Source organism: Lactuca virosa, chromosome 5 (assembly GCF_052849685.1).
Source record: "Lactuca virosa cultivar CGN04683 chromosome 5, Lactuca_virosa_CGN04683_v6, whole genome shotgun sequence".
Taxonomy (NCBI): Eukaryota; Viridiplantae; Streptophyta; class Magnoliopsida; order Asterales; family Asteraceae; genus Lactuca; species Lactuca virosa.
This window is the reverse complement of record NC_136430.1, coordinates 146148608-146161460: the sequence shown is the minus strand read 5'-3', so window position 1 is coordinate 146161460 and position 12853 is coordinate 146148608.

Genomic DNA, 12853 nt, shown 5'->3' with positions numbered 1-12853 from the left:
GCACGATTTCCCGGATATAAGTTCTTGTCAGTTTCTCCATCTTATCGGTCTCCTTGATTGGCAAGAAGTGGGAATACTTGGTTAACCTGTCAACGATCACCCAAATGGTATCGTGACCACCTTGCGTCTTGGGTAGTTTGGTTTTGAAATCCATGGCAATCTGCTCCCACTTCCACTCAGGTATTTCGGGCTGCTGGAGTAGACCTGAGGGTTTTTGGTGTTCTACCTTGATCTTGGCACAAGTTAAGCACTTGCCAACGTAGGTAGCAATCTCTACTTTCATGTTTGGCCACCAATAGAGTTGTTTGAGATCCAGATACATCTTATTTTAACCTGGGTGTATGGAGTATCGAGTCTTGTGTGCTTCATTCATGACCACCTCTCTGAATCCACCAAATTTCGGTGTCCAGATTCGATTCATGAGATAACGAACTCCGTCACACTTGATTTCCAGATTCTTGTCGATTCCTGTGAGTGCTTCACCTGTCATGTTTTCTAGTTTCAAGGATTCTAGTTGGGCTTCCTTGATTTGTGTTGACAGGTGTGAATGGATTGTCATGGTTAGCGATTTCACTCTTCGACCAGAGTACTCCTTTCGACTTAGGGCATCTTCCACTACATTGGCTTTACCCAGATGATAACGAATTTCACATTCGTAGTCGTTGAGTAGTTCGACCCAACGCCATTGTCTCAGATTTAGCTCCTTCTAGTCGAATATGTGTTGAAGGCTCTTATGGTCCGTGAAAATGGTGCACTTTGTTCCGTATAGGTAGTGCCTCCAAATCTTCAGAGCGAACATTACTGCTCTAAGCTCTAGGTCATGAGTGGTGTAGTTGACCTCATGTGTTTTTAGTTGTCGTGAGGCGTAGCCAATAACCTTTCCTCGTTGCATCAGCACACAACCCAGCCCTTGATTGTACGCATCGCAGTATACTACGAAGTCTTCTGTCCCTTCTAGAAGAGACAACATGGGTGCGCTGCATAGGGCTTGTTTCAGAGTTTGAAATGCAGCATCTTGCTTTTCTCCCCAGCTGAAAGCTACACCCTTCTGAGTCAGGGCGGTAAGGGGTTTTGCGATGCAGGAGAAGTTCTGTATGAATCTGCGGTAATAGCCAGCAAGGCCTAGAAATTGGCGAATTTCGGTTGGCGTCTTCGGTGCTGACCAATTCTTGATTGCCTTGATTTTGGAAGGGTCTACATGCATTCCCTCTTCGCTGACCACATGACTTAGGAAGTCCACTTTCCTAATCCAAAACTCGCACTTCGAGAAGTTTGCGTAAAGCTTCTCTGCTCATAGTGTCTCCAAGACTTGTCTGAGGTGCTGACCATGTTCTTCTTTACTCTTTGAATAAATAAGTATGTCATCTATGAACACAATCACAAATTTATCTAAGAACGAACAACATACCCGATTCATTAAGTCCATGAACATGGCGGGTGCATTGGTTAGTCCGAAAGGCATCACTACGAATTCGCAATGACCGTATCTTGTTCGGAAAGTCCTCTTAGAAATATCACTTTCCAGGACTCGTAGCTGGTGATATCCCGATCTCAGATCGATCTTTGAAAAGTAAGTTTCCCCTTGGAGTTGATCGAACATATCGTCTATTCGCGGCAGGGGATACCGGTTCTTAATGGTGAGTTTGTTTAGCTCTCGGTAGTCGATACACATTTTGAATGATCCGTCTTTCTTCTTCACGAACAGAACTGGTGCTCCCCAAGGTGAGAAGCTTGGTCTGATCAATCCTTTGCTGAGCAGTTCGTTCAGTTGACTGGATAATTCTTGCATCTCTGTTGGGGCTAAACGATACGGTGCTTTGGCTACAAGGGTGGCTCCAGGAATCAAGTCGATGCTGAATTCGAATTGTCTTACAGGAGGTACTCCTGGAAGATCTTCGAGAAAGACATCAGGAATATCACAGACGTCAGGCATGCTTTTGATGTCTTCTACTCCTCGCTTCACATCTACGACGTGTGCCAAGAACGCATGACGTTCCTTGTGTAAATATTTTTGAACTTTGACGCAGGAGATGATACGAAGAGTGATACTAGGTTTATCGCCATAAATAGCGAGGGTTTCGCCATTTGGGAGATTAAGGCAGACGACCTTTTCATAACATAAAATGTCCGCACGATGAGAACTCAGCCAGTCCATGCCTATGATAACGTCGAAACTTTTTATTGAAACTGGCATGAGGTTGATTGGAAAAGAATTATTGTTTAATGTGAGGGTACTGTTTAAGTATATTTCTTTAGCGCCTTCTGTCTTTCCGTTAGCCATTTATACTATAAATGTTTCGCTTAATGATTGGCGTGTTTATTTGAGTAGATTTTTAAAATTATGGCTCACGAAACTCCTATCCGCTCCACTATCAAATAAAATGCATGCATAAGAGTTATCGAGTAGAAACGTACCCATAACCACCGTGGGATCGGCGACGGCTTCCTCTTGGACCATTGCGAATACTCTGCCCCCTCCACCAGCATTCCTGTTGTTTGCTTTCGGACAGTCCCTTCGGAAGTGCCCCGTTGCTCCAGACTCGTAACATGTACGACCTACTCTGACATTTGTGGCTGGAGCGGCCGGTTGGGTCGGTTCCTTGCAGAAGCGGAGAGTGTGTCCCTTCCTTTTGCACTTAGTGCAATACATTTCACGTCAGGGACCGTGATAATGGAAGTTGCATCTATTGCACTTCGGCAGGTTGCCGATGTACGGCTTTGTTGGTGTTGGGGTGGTCGGGACAGTAACAGCATGGGCTGTCACTATTTGTTGTTTCTTAGGGTTTTCCTGTGTGGTTTGCCCCTTTCTCTTGTTCCAGGGTTTCCTTCGGTCCTTTATCTCCTTTGGTGGTTCAGAAACAGCGGTAATAGTACCCTGTTTAACACCATGATTAATCAATCGTTGAGCCAAGCGCTCCGTGCCATTAAACGTGATTGGGTTAGAAGCCAGGACATACCCTTGGATCCGGGGTGACAATCCCCAAGTGTACCTTTCCACCTTCGGTTTCGGGTTTACCATACCTGGCCACAAGGCTGACAAATCACTAAACCTGGCCGTGTAAGTGGCTAGGTCCGATCCAATTAGCCTTAGGTTCCATAACTCCTACTCTAACTTTTGGATTTCACCCCTCGGGCAGTATTCTTCCAGCATCAAGATTTTGATATCTTCCCATCTCATGGAATTAGCAACTGGGAGAGATATGGCTTTAACATGGCCCTTCCACCAGGTGAGGGTTCGATCAGAGAAACTGCAAGCAGCGAACTTAACTTTGCTTGTTTCCGGTCATGCACAGATATCGAAGACCGTTTCGGTCTTCTCGAACCATTACATAAAGGAAAATGACTCCTCCTACCCCGTTTAAAGTCTTTGGCTTCACATTTGAAAATTCTTTGTATGTGCATTCCCTCGTATGACCATGGTTAGTGCCATGATTCAAGTGGTTGGTACTACTTCCAGCTCCGCCAGCTCCGTTAGTGTTTAGTTGCATAAGAGCAACTGCTACTGCTGCAGTGATAGCAGCCTGTACCATGATGGGATCATATTGTGGAGGTGGTGGCGGTGGTGTATTTGTTGCATTGTTGACGCGTGGGCCAGATCTGCGAGGAGGCATCTTTTTGCCAAAGAATTAACAATGAAAGACAATAAGTCTTTGATGATTGAAATTCGAGTGTTAAAAAGTTAACTATTTTAGATTCTTCATGTATTAAGATTCGACTTAAACAGTGATTTGTCTTCGATTCATAATAGTAGTTTATATAATAACAGATAAACCTATGAATTTGAGTTTTATATATATATATATATATATATATATATATATATATATATATATATATATATATATATATATATATATATATATATATATGTATATATATATATATATAGTGGATACATTGTAATGTTGGGAAAATTCCACCTTATCTACAGGTCTACAGTACCGAAAGTTAACAAAAGTAAAACATTTAGCCGTGGTCCTAGTCTATAACAAAATTTGGAGTTGTGCAAGCACTACTTGAGACACGTACTGCACTTAGTACTAGACTCCGCGTCCGAGTGTTTGGCTCCTATTAGCCTCCTTTCAAGGATGGCTTGTTGCTCCCTTATTTTCCCTATTTCAGCGAGGGCTGCATCTATTTGGCCCTAGAGTGCCCTGGTGTGGATTCGGGTCTCATCATGTAGTTCGTCCAGGAGAAAAATATCGGCAGTATTGCTTAGTTCCGTTGCAATGACTTCCCAGATTCGGGTTGTCGAAATCCTCGTCTGATCGATTTGGTTAACTATCTTTTCCACGATGATAGGGAGTGCCCTGTCAGCTGAACCTCCATTACTAACATTGTAGAAGTATCGGCACATCCCATATGGAGGGCGCACTCCTTGTTGTCGGCTCCAGTGATGAATGAGGTTTCCCCAAATCGGAGTCGGTCCTTGAAAACCTCTCTTGGTTGTAGGAGGTCGGACGGCTGGTGGGGGATTGTACACTTCGGGTTCTATATCGGTCCCCTCAGACTATTCTTCTTCTTCTTCCATGGGCTCCTCTTATTCTTCCTCTTCATCCACAATATCCTCGGGATCCTCTTCTGGATCATCTTCCACCCAGCCTCCATTACCTTGGTTCGGGTAGTACGGGTCCCCTGGTAAGTGAAATCCGCCCATTGTGTCTGTACGAGCATAGGGATATGAGAATTGTCTAAACACTAAAGCATATAAATTTGAACATCAAGGTTAAACTATTGCATTTACAAAATACTCTATAGTATTCTAAATGTTATGTTTGATTCTAAAGATTATATGTTTGGTAAGTTTTAGACTTGTCCTCTACTGCAAATATTCTCTGACATATGTTAGTCGGCTCTCGGATAAATATAGTTGATCAGGCTATATTTATCCCAACCCCGATTACATATTCCAAGGCATACCTGTAGTGCACAACTCATCTATAATACTTCTATATTGTTTTCCTTATGATACTGTTACTGTTATGTAATGTATGCATGTATACTTTTAATAAAACTATATTTTTAAAAGTATAACTCTTAATCAGGGTGTTTTTCCCCAGTCATGTTTATAGTTGTTTATCAAAAATGGTTTTGATATACTTAGTTCACTATAAACAATGCTCTGATACCAATATGTCACACCCCTAAACCAGAACAGCGGAAACATTCGGGGGCAGAGGACGTCATGTACAATATCATAACAATTAAATAGTAAAGAAAGTACACACCACCATAATATATATTTGAAAACTTTACATGATTGTTGTATCACATGTTTCAAAAGTCAAATACAATATGATGTTCCAAAAGATGTTACTAACGCTAGAGCATTAGTCCCCAAAAGCAGTTGCTAACTTGGTGCTCAGCGATTCCCTGAGAATACAAGTTATTTCAATGAAAAAGTGTCAACAATTAAGTTGGTGAGTTCATAAGTAGTTATTTGTGTAAATGTATGCCATTCGAAAGTTCACGTTTATTTTCCAGAAAATCCGATATTTTTCTTATAAAATGAGTTATGAATCGTTTTTTGTATGAAAGAAATGTATTGAACCAGGAAAATCCTATATTTTCCTATAAGTGAGAAGCAGTCTTAAATGCCCAAGACTGTAACTTGTAAGTAAATATTTCATGCTTAAAATGATGATGTATAGTTTTATTAGTGAGGAAAACTATAGGAAGCTTGTATTTTCACGTAAAAATAACTGTAATATTACTTTTTCCGTAAAAACATAATACCATAATAATTGTCTATCCTGTGAGTTTTCATAACCGTACTATGATGGATTTGTTGGGTTATGAGCATTCTAACACTCCTAAGTGTACATGCAACCCTAAATACCTTGGATCTATGTTTTCTCTATTATACATACAATTATGAACATCCAAGGTATTATCCTAATCTAGCATACAAAATAATAAATATAACAAGATAGAATACATACCTCTTTGATGTAGAATGTCTTCATGAAGCTTGAGTGCCTAGTGCCCCAAGTGTGACACCTCAAATGGTTCACACAACACCAAATTCACTTGGAATAACTTGAGAGAAACTTAAACACTCCTTGAAATCGTCTAGCCCTCACACTCACACATTAGTGCACGATTTCTTGAGCCATGGGATTCTTTTATATGGTGGCTATTAGGGTTACACCATGTAACTCATAACTTTATCCATTCCTTATGCTCCATGGATTTTAACCTCCATGGAGTATCCATGGGTCACCCCATGGACTTAGTCCAACATAAGGAATCTTGGATCACAAGCCCACATATATAAGAATGAATGATTTACACAATCAACCCATATATTTAATTAGTCTCCTTTTGATCACTTAATTAATTCCAAATTAATTCTTGATCAATACTAATTAAATAACCTTATTAATATATTAGAACTTATAATATATTAACCAACCTTAAGTGTTATTTCTCTCATTATAGTCTATCCAAATGCATGATGCCATGCAACCCAAATGGACCATGTCGGGTCGGGTCAAGTCTTACCAATTATAGTTATGGACTTAGACATTAATCGAACAGGATTTTCCTGTAGCGACGTTCTTCAGGCGTCGAAATGTTATGACACATTTCACCCTTAACCAGCCGGTCCGGCTGTAGCTAACAGCTAGGGTGCGGGATCATCAGTCCCGTATAGATTTATACACACTTATCACGTTCTCCGGACGGAGACTCTGGTTATAAAACAGGGCTTTCTTGTATACCTTGATAGGTACGATGAAGACGAATGACTCACATATTCTCAATTAAGTCACGTATTTTTGAAATGAATGTGTTTATGTCCGAAATGATTACCCTTTTTACTATGTTGATAAAGGCATAATAATGATATCTATTTTCTTATATATACGTAATGTTATAGTTGAAAATGTTTACCCTTGTCATGATATGTTATGCAAACATATAAATAAAGCATGTTATTATTTATAAACACATTTTATCTCGATAGGGTAAAATGGTGTCGTAAGATGTTTTGCATGCTAACATTTTCGTATGATAGTTATAACAACAACAAGGAGTTTATAGTAAAAGATTGATGTTTTCACACGATTTTAACCGTGTGTCTACTTGTATCCCCCCCCCCTCCCCTAAAAGTGTTTAAAAGCATTTGAAAGTGTAGTGATAGGGGTATGAAATCACTTGGTAAGAATGAAGGTTTGATGAAGACGGTGTTTAACTCGGGCATCACTTCGACTGGAAATAAGCAAGTTTCTCAGGAAGTTCGAGACTTCGGGCTTCCTTCAGGCCTTGGACACGTAACCGGGGCGTTGGGGTAGTCTCGGGATGCTTAACACATAGTAAAAGCAGAAAGGAGAGTAGAATTGAGCAGCCTAAACCCGAGACCTTCAGTTTCTATTTATAGGGGAATTTTTGGAGTTCACGTCGTGAACTTGGGGTGGTTCACGTCGTGAACTTGGAGTGGTTCACGTCGTGAGTTTTTATCTTATCCCTTCCATAGACTCGACGTCCAATAGCAATTCTATGGCACCTATCAGTTACAAGCTTACGTCGTGAGCTTCTGGCTCACATCGTGAGTTCCCTGACAGTGTGGGGTTTCGTGACTCGAACTTCATAAATTCATATCTCTCGCATACGAGTTCCGATTTTTACATTCTTTATATCCACGCGTAGATGATATTATGCTCTACAACTTTCATTTTGACTCCGTCGGCTAATTTTGAATTTATTTTTAATATTATATTTTTAACAAGTCGGGACTGGAAAAGTCTGTTAAAAATCCATACCTTCTTCATCCGACGTCCGCTTTCGTCTGACCTTTTACCATTGCACTACTATTGTAAATATCTTCGATTCTTGTTTAGGTCGTGTCGGCTAAAAGTTGCTCGATCTCTATTTCGAGTTTTTAGCTGTCTACTGCTATATCTGAAACTCAGAAAAATCATAACTTCCTCATACGAGGTCAGATTTGGACGTTATTTTTATGTATGCTTATGGTTTAATGATATCTACGACTTTCATTTAGATACTTAAGGCTAAAAAGTATTTTATTGAAATTTCACGTTTTACGCTTAACTGTATTTTATCGGTTTTGTTGCGGATCTTCAATTGGTCATAACTCCTTCGTTATAACTCGGATTTTAGTGTTCTTTATATTTTTAAAAACCTTGTTACGATATCTACCACTTATTACATCCAAATTGAGATTTTTGAAGATTTCATTATTGACGTTATTTGTATTATCTCAGAAGTAGGTTACAATAATTAACTTTAGACAATTATATTGGCTTGAAATATTGGGTTGTTAGAACGACCCTCCACCAGTCAAGGAAGCGGTGGGTGAGAGTGGACACCCATTAAACTACCATTTTATAATAAGTAACCTTATACCCCCCTTAGAGACCGGCTTCGTGAATGAGGCCTACTAATATTGTAAACTTATAATATTATAAAGTATAATGATTGAATTTTAACTTTTAAAACTCCAGGGTTTGGAATTAAAGTTTCATTAGTGAGACTCTACAAATTCCAAAACTTGAGGGTTAGTTTTGAATTCACATTCATAGCTTATGAGTTTAATTGATTTTAATGTATGAGACCTTTCATTTTCCATAACTTGAGGACAAGTTATGGAGGTCATTAAACATCATTTACATCATTTTTCTAACAACCAAATTATCACATAATTCATGATCTAACTAAACTCATAGGCAAGATAATTTTTCAAGTCAACAATTTGAAAGCAACTTTGTTTATCATATAAAAAGAACAATTATTTTAAAACTTTGACAATTACCTTGTGTTTTGATGATTAAAAGCACTGTCATATCATAAAAAAAACATTTCCAATGATCCAAAACAGTTTGTGGTAGTGTTCCTAATCCAAACCAGGCCAAGAAACTTGAAATTCTACAAACAGGGCCTTCAATTCGTTGAGTACATGAACTGACTCGCCGAGTTGCCCTGTTTATTGAGTGGACTCGTCGAGTATGTTCATGTACTCGGGGAGTTCCCCAGTCAGAGGCCAAAATTTAGACTTTTTCAGCTTTGAAAAGCTAGTAAGCATCAAATATAATAGAAAACAACTTGGCTCTGATACCACTGTTGTGTTTTGAGCACTATAACACTCCTATGGTGCACAGGCAACCCTAAATGCTTTATATCTATGTTTTCTCTAATTATACATGCATTTTCTTTTTCCAAAGCATTCTCCCTAACTCGTATACAATTGAAGCTATCTAATATAAAACATAGTTTGGATGCTTACCTCTTGAGTAGAGTAGAGTTCTTGACCTTTGAAAGCTTGAGCACCTCAAGTGTGATGCCTCTATTTGTTCACAAACACCAAAATTCAAGAGGAGGTTTTAGGAGAATAAGATGCTTGACTCCAAAGAGTGTGTAGCCGATTTTGGCTTATTGGGGCACTATTTATAATGTGGCAAACACTAGGGTCACACTTTGTAAACCCTAATGCTCCATGACTTTTCAAATTCTTATGCTCCATGGGTTAACCTCCATGGATTATCTTGTTGGTTTAGCCCAATCATATAGTCATGGATCATTAGCCATATTATAAGAATCATTGATTTACATAATCAATCCCCATATATTTAATTAGTCTCTGTTGATCACAAAATTAATTCCAAATTAATTCTTGATCAATACTAATTAAATAATATTAATATATTATACTTGTAACATATTAATAAATTACAAATAACCTTATTCTCAAAAATCTTTCCTATCAAATTGCACTGGTGAATGCAACCCAAAAAGAGACCATGCTACAATCGGGTCAAGTACATACCAGTTATAGTTATGGGCTTAGACACCAAATCTAAAAATTTGAGAGGATTTCGGATGACTTTTGAGAGCAAATTGAAGGAGTTCACGGTTGGAAAAGTGAGAAATGAATTGAGTTTACTGCCAAAACAGTTATATATATGTAGGGTTTTCGGCCTTAGTGGGCCTTAGACCTTGAGTTTACGGTCCTATACTCCCAAAAATGAAGTGTTTATGGTTTAGATCAAAAAGGAAATGGAGGTTTTGTTGGATTAATGTCTAAGTCCATAACTATAATTGGTATGTACTTCACTCGAGAGTAGCATGGTCCATTTGGGTTGCATGGTGTCACACCCCGCTAAAGCGGAAACATGAGGCGTGGCAGTATAAAGGGTTTCATAGCAAAAGTTAAAAGACAACACCAACCATAGTATTAAAAATCATTACAAATTTACAATGGGTTTGAACAACTTTTAAAAGAAATTACAACATAAATTGAAATACAACACATGCGAATGCTCCTAAAAGTGAAGTGTCCCTAAGTGCCACTTACTCGATGATTCCTGAAAAAGCATGTAAAACGAGCGTCAACTATAAAAATAGTTGGTGAGTACTCACAGATAAACAAAATAATATTGGTTCCATGAATTGAAATCAAAGTTTTGATAAAAGTTTCCAATAATAAAAGTATATTGTTAAAATGAGTAAATAAGTTTGTAAAAACAAAGTTCTTTGTCATCATGAGAGATAAAGTATGTTGCCCAAATAAGATGCAACATTCATATTCTCATGGAAGATAAAGTTCGTTACTCAAACGAGTAAACAAGTTTCATTGCTAAAATGAGCAATCAATTTCGTTGCTACAAGGAGCAAACAATTTCATTGCTAAAACATGTATATAAGTTTTCAGTAATAAAAGTTCGTTGTTGTAATGAGAAACAAAGTTCATTGCTATAATTAATAACAAGTTTATTGCTATAACGAGAAACGAGTTTATATGTGTATGAGCAAACAATGAGTCTCAACCAAACCTATGACTGAAGCCCTATGAAGATCTATGCTTATCGTTTCATAGATGAATATGGTATCATGCACTCCAGCAATAGGGCGAGTGAGGAGTTGTCAATTCCTAATAGCGCTATCCATAATGACCATTGGCTCAAAGAGTTAATGGTTAGAGATAAGGGAAGGGCCTTAGTACGATAAGTTCTCATGTTCCGTGTTGCATAGACATACATAGAGAGACATAGCAATAAAATAGCAATCATGTTTGATACAAATCAATTTAAATACAACATTCAAATAATAGTTTTTCGGGACATGCTTTTCCACCCCAAAACATAAAAACCGAAAATAGGGGAGTGCGTGAATACTCACAATGCATTGAGATGATGCAAATGGTGCCTTGAACTACGTTCCACGTGTACCACTACCGATTCCTACAATAATGGTATTCGCTAGTGAGTCTCTAATCGAAATCTAACACTAGTATACTTACTACTACAATAGAATTATGCCAATATTGTGTCAAAATTTAATATTGATAAGTTACAAACATTTTTCTGTGAAAATTAAATTTCAGTGGATCAATTGTTATATAACAATTTAAGTGGAAAATTCTCATTATTGAAATGTTAATATTTAACATTTTAAGAGGTGTTCTAATGATTAAATATTCAAAAACTAAATCAATTTAGTTCTAAAATTTCCCAAACTTTGCATTTCAGTTTTAATTGAAGTCAAAGACCTCAAGATAAATTTTCTTGAATTTTTGATTTGTCTGACTATTTTTCACGATTTTAGCTTCTTGAATAACCATAAAATCATGAAAAATACTAAACAGTTAATAAAAATTACCAAACTTCAGATTTTGGTTCTAAATGTACTAAAAGACTTCTAGATAAATTTTCATGGATTATGAATATGTATAACCATTTTTCATATATTTAATTCTCTAAATAGATACAAATTCATGAAAAATAGAAATCAGTTTCCAAAATTACCCAAACTTTTTGTATTACTGTTATTAAACATTATTAAGCTGGGAAAAATATAAAAATTGATTTCTAAACTGTTTAATGAAATTTTATGATTTTTGAGCATTTATTCTAATAAAAATTAAAATAAATAGGAAACAGTTTCCAAAATTGCCCAAAATTTTTGTAACACTTTTATTATACATGTAGAAGCTGTGAAAAATATAAAAGATATTTTTCAATTAGTCTTTCTATTTTTCTTTGTTTTATCCTCTTAAATAATCATTAATTGGAGAATAATTATTAAACAGTTAAAGTAAATTACCAAAATTTTTGTAAAGTTCATTTACAGTGTAAGTAATCTGGGAAAAATCCCAAAGGTGGTTTTTATCTATTGGAATCCGATTTTGTGTATTTAAGTGTATTTAAATCTTGGGAAAATAGAAGAAAAATAGCATACAGAAGATAAAAATCATAAAAATTTTTATGTATCATTCTAACATATTATAAGAGTTTCTGGTAAATTTTCATAAATTTTGGATGAGTAAAACTATTTTTCCTGTTTTTAGTCCATTATAAACACAAAAAATCATGAAAAATAGATATACATTTTTAAAAATTCCCAAAATATTTTCCTGAGTCTTCCTCATAGGGTAGAAGCTGCAAAAATTTTTAGATACCCTTTTTATATTCCCTAATGTGGTTTTATGATTTATTAGAGATAAACAAAAAGAAAATTCAAAACCATATTAAACAGTAACAAAAGTCATTGAAACTTCATGGGAGATGTTTATTAACTTAATGGATCATCCAAGAATTTTCTCAGAATTTATTTACTAGCGTAAGTATTTTATATGATTTAACATTCTATTTTCTTATTCTTTTCATGTAAAAATAAAGGAAAAGCTGAAAATTTTCCAGAATGCATCTTCATACAACTTAATAACAATGAAAAATTGTTTTCTTATTTTTGATGTTGAAAAACATGCCTAAAGGCTCAATAAATTATAGAGAAAACTTGGTTCTTGTGATGTATGTAAAGATTATTGATGTTACTTTGAGAATTTTTGCAACATGTTACAAAGACTTTTGAATCAAGATCTTTTTGTACCTATTAA